Source organism: Varroa destructor, unplaced genomic scaffold (genome assembly GCF_002443255.2).
Source record: "Varroa destructor unplaced genomic scaffold, Vdes_3.0 BEIS01000004.1, whole genome shotgun sequence".
NCBI classification, from domain to species: domain Eukaryota; kingdom Metazoa; phylum Arthropoda; class Arachnida; order Mesostigmata; family Varroidae; genus Varroa; species Varroa destructor.
The window spans coordinates 50937091-50942591 of NW_019211457.1; the positions used below are offsets into that span (position 1 = coordinate 50937091).

At 37.1% G+C, this 5501-nt stretch overlaps 1 protein-coding gene across 1 annotated transcript in view; it reads right to left on the reverse strand.

The window, feature by feature from the left end:
- LOC111250410 (uncharacterized) overlaps window positions 1-5501 on the reverse strand; it is a 58204-nt gene that overhangs the window by 16913 nt on the left and 35790 nt on the right. The window lies entirely within an intron of this gene.

The following is a 5501-nucleotide window of genomic DNA, read 5'->3' on the forward strand; positions in this document are numbered from 1 at the left end:
TATTTTTGTTCCAACAGCATCCCGCACCTCAGCAATCTTCAGCAGATGTCCCAGCAGCTACAAAGCTCTCAGGGAGGAACATTTTTGCAACAGCAGCAGCAGCAACATCTGCAGATGCAGACATCGTCTCCTACACCGACGATTTTCTTTCCGCTGGCATTTGCTCCACCTCCGTGTGGCGAAACCGCTTCGCCTTCCCCTCCAGCGACAATTCTTAACGTCATTTAAGCGAGTGGTTACTCAACAGCCCTAGAAAAATTAATTTTCGTTAGTGAAATTGTCCAGTGGTCGAAAGATATCTAGGATGGTTTCAGGAATTTTGAATTGGCTAAATGTCAGCTCTTTTCTCCACGTTGGGCTAATTGAACAAGCTAATTTTCCCAAAGCTACATTGATAACCTACACCAATGAGCGTATGCTCTATTCTTATACATGCCTTATCAGAAAATTCTGAAATACATTTACTTCATGTTAGAAAACATAACTTATACATCTTTAAATTGAACCAACTTGATGCATCAGCACTCGCATATGTTCGCCTGCAGAAGCTTGTATGGGCAAAGATCTAAAGCCAAACGTGTATGATGAAGATTGAAACTCACTTGTTACAAGTGCCTACCAGCGTTATTATTATTACTATGATTATTAGTGTGACTTTTATACTGATATACCGCCTATAGAGCATCTCATCTAGTGAAGCGACGTGCAATCTCGTAGTGTGTACGACAATTAAGTTATTTCAGATCGAGAACTTTCTTTTCACAAATACGAATGCGCACCTATTCATTATAGACATATGACCAATAGTGGTTGACCTTTAATAATTTTGATTTAGACACGTAACCTCGTAGTGATTATAGGGTACTCTAAATATGAAGTCGGTGGATCCGATTTGACCTCCTGTATAGTTAGATAGTTATATGAGTATTGATCGTTCGAGTTGTACTCTCTGCTCAAAGCAATATTTCTAGTAAATCTTCAGTTCCTTTAAGATATGAAACATTTTTATTATCATTTAGAAAGATACAAACATCTGTATTATCGATATACAATATATAAGCTGATTTATATATTTTGATGAACATTTTGTTTAGGTAAAGGCGTATTATGCGCTGCGATCCTGTTGAACCGGAAGACGTTGAATAAATTTGAAGCAGACGAGCACTATCTTGTTAGGCAAATGTTAGAGCTGTTTAATTATATTTATCGACAAAAATAGGATACTTCGTTAAGTCGCATTTCTGTTTCAGTGATATAAGTCAAACTGCATTGAGGTAGCTCTTGCCAATCGTCAATTCCTTATCGATGACTGATTTCAACTACAAAGGTTTTTTCATGAACATATGTTTACACACAGCTCCCGCTAGACCGATCTGTGTGGAACACGGTTAGCGACACTTATTATTGCTGATATCCATTGTTTGTCTGGTGGAAACCAGATTTATCACCATCTATGGTCTATTATGTCAAAATTAAGCGTTTTCCTTTTTATATGACGTCTTCCCTACATTGCAAGAGAACGATAGCTATTCACTTTAAATAAAATACATTATTTGCTTAGAAATTGTTTCTTTTTTGTGATAGATTCACACCTATTAGAAGAGTAATGTTTAAATGTGAGTGAAGTAGTGGGATAGGCGATGCGAATAAATTGTCGGCATACAGATCCGGAGAAAACATTTTATCAGAACGGCATTGACGAAGCCAGGCTTCGATATAGAAGATCGATTAAAAAATAATCAAGTATATTACCCATACGAAATTCTGCCACGATAAATGTAATAAATTACTGCCCACAAGAATTCGCTTAAGAGTGTTTACAGTCAACCCACACAGACAATCCAAGTTTTTGTTAATTGTTTCTGTTCTAATAGGAGTATGATAAACGCAAATTTATGTTAAAATATTGCTCACGGTGCGTAAAGCTGACATCCAGACGAATACTTAATTAAACAATGGTTTGGGCTTCGGAGCTTAGAACAGTCTATGCGAGGAGCGTCCCCTGTTGCTGTGGATAATTTTAGGAAACAAATAAATATGGTAGTTGTTATTAAAAAGGAACAAAAACATCATTCCCTGCGCATGGAATGCCAATGTTCGTGTGTTAGAAGCTTCTCCAAGAAATTTTTCAGGTTTTTGTAAACGTCCTACTGGAGTATCTGATGCCATATCAGACACTACTTAAATAAAAACTGACAGGTACTACTTCTTGCAAATATTAAGCAACTTCTAAAGTGAGATGGGTTAAGTACTTTAGTTTTTTGAGTACCTAAAGCACACTTCGCTGTTGTTGCCTTGAATGTAAACCCGCCAGACCTAACTGCAACTTGTTTCACATAACCTTATATAGCATTTGAATCATGTCAGTCCTAGGGTTGTTAATGAGGGATTTCTTAGAAAGACTATATAAATTCGCGATGCCATTAACGACCAGGATTTTAAGTAGCTGTATTAACTGGAGTATTTTCTTTTTTTGTATTAAGCCAAAATCTTAGGATATGAATCGGAGTCGCGGTAATTTCGGCCGGCCATTCGTTTGGTCCATCATTTGAAGCCTCGGACGACTACCCAAAGGCATTCTGAAAAAAGGGTCGCCGGCAAATAGCTCGTGAATTAACTAAGATGATGAACCACTGTCTCATGACCATCGACAGTCTAAGTGCTTCTTAAACTAAATAAAATGCAAAGAAATATACAGTTGTGTCATTGTCTTTCGGCATGTCAGTTACGGGAAGTACGCCTAAGCCCACAGTTACATTCTCTCCACGTCAACAAGATGATTGTCCTCAATAGAGTTGAAAGGATCTCAGGCACTGGAAAATGTATGAGAAGAACAGGAAGGTCGCCAGATATTTGCATATGTTGCAATGTCATCGGTTGAATGTAGCTATAGAAAGAAAAAGAGCTTATAGATAAATAGAATCATCCTTTTTCATGACATTGTCAAACCACATATGACAAAAATCGTCAAAGCCTCCACACAACAACTCCATTGGGAGGTTCTTGTTACACTCATCATATTTTGCAGTTCCCGCGGCAGCGGAATCCCACCCTTTTTAATGTTTGACAAATTAAATTAAACCGTCCATTTGATAGTAAAAGAGCCTCAGGAGTGGACGACTTCCATCTGTATATAGAAGCTTGAACGACTCCGAGAAGCCAATGTAATTATAAGTTGGTCGTGCTTGAACGGAATAAAAATTTAGCACCAAAAATTATGAGTGACTCCAAAAAGCACTGTTTACCTAATTCAGTGAAATACTATCAGCATTAATTGTGCATAAAGTATTTGTGCAAAAAACAAAATCCACGTCCCCAAAGCGTACTAAGTATATAGACAATGCAAGTTATATCTGTTGAAAACAGGTGCGAACAGTAGCTCATTTTTATTTATGGCTATATATGTTTGTCCGAAATGAAATCGCTTGGAGTGCCTTGGATATACATCGTCCGTCTAAGAATACTCGGTAATCATGTTCAATTTAAATGTATGTCAAAACCACTTTTGTAGAAGCTTTATTAATAGAAATCAAACAAGCACGACCATTTTTTTACTGCTGAAGATGTAGCCATACAACAAAAAGGCTACCGCCCAATCTTGATAGAATCTTTCCGCTAAAAATCATCACGTTTCGAACATGAATTAAAAGTAGAAAACCTAGGTTTACTCGATCGCTTCGACAATACATACATATTTCTGTGTAATGCTCGTTTGGAACACGTTTTATATATGAGATGATTTAACGGTTTTAATTTCTTTCTACATTATTACAGCCGTTTAATTATTTATTTGTTAAAAAAATGTTGCTTGTACTAACTGTTTTATATTAAAGTATAATGTATCCGACTCTTATTGTATAGGAATTGGCATAAGGATAGATTTCGCAACAGTCCATGATGCAATCTGCGTGGATTTTGAATATATTGAAACATTAGGTTGTCGAAAAAGGATTGATCGCTTTCAAGAAAAATCAAAAATATTGTTTATTTAGTGAGACTATTTATATATATATATATATATAATCTAACTAAACAAAATCTGCGTTTTTTGGATCTATGATCTTTTATAATTTTCTCGTAATGCTATATATCCATAATTTTAGAACTTACGTGCGAAAAACTGTGACAAATAATACCCATTGAAGCAAGATTAACACCATTACGAGGGTTTTGCAGAGAGCGATACAAGTGATTATTTTTTCAATGGCTTCTTGTAATCCTGTTATTGTTTACGGTAGAAACCCAAATCACGCAGCTTGCCAGACGGCAGAAATTTATAATGCACAACTGTTTAATCCCACAAAAAATAGAGCATCATCCTTCTTCGTATCCGTCTGGGCTTTGCCATAGATTGTGAGTTATATTCATTTTTCCTTATTCGCGCATTACCCTCTTATGAGATCACTTTCATGACCCGAATATTTTGATTTTATTGCATTTCCCTGAGTTTCGCATATAGATATATGGTCGAGCAAATTTCGGTCGAGAATTCGATTTCCCTGATAATTTTGACTTCGACCTTTTAAAGTACAGAGGCTGCTGAAGATCGTGACCTCGACCGCCTTTAGAAGAATAGACTTCACATTGTCGATTAGTTTGATTTTTTTTTAAAGATACTGACCCTAATCGCTTTGATTATTTGGATTTTGACCTTCTTAGTGACCGAATCATTGATCTTTTGGAGCCACGTTAAATCTGTTGTTTTGATGAAATTCTTACGCGTAGATACCTTGCTCTTTTAGAACAACAAAAACTCGATCTGTTTTGTGAACACTTATGGTATTTCTTTTTAGGCGCGGCGTCGTACTCTTGCTGAGGACCTATATCTTATGAAGGCTTGTCGAAGACCTGCTTCCAAATTAGCTGGTAGTTTGCTTTCCAATACTGCAGCGTTTCCAGAGGCTACCTGGTTAGCTGTCGTCCTACTAGTCACCCAAGAGGTTGGATTCACTTAATGAGTGCAACCCGGTAGATCCATACTGCCTCTTATAAAAAAAAAGGGTTATTATAGCACTGTCGGTGCAATTTTCATAAGACCAAATCAGATCTATGGAAACCGATTGGCAATGTCGGGCGAGATACGATATTTGGATTATTGTCTGTCTCCACTTTAGAACGCTCAGCGTGAACAGTCTAATTGCATAATGGGTTGTAGTCATTCGCGTATTATCTACTGCAAACGTTCATGGAGAACCTTTGTCATTCTTGCTACTCTGGATTAACGAAGCTGATTAATCGCTCAGGTGCGCTGCGATATTGATTTTTTTTTGTTCTAGCGATTTATTTTCGGTGGCTTAACAAATTGAAGTGTAGCGGATGATATACGAAAACGTTTTAAATCGACTTAAGTTTTAAATCGACGCAGTCAACACATTGTCCTTTCCCCAGTCGCACGAACGCGTTGCACGTCGAAAGTGATCTACGTCTATTTAGTTCGAAAGATAACTGAATAACAGCGTCGGCTCTATTTATGCTTTTATTGATTGGTAGAGGATCCAGCT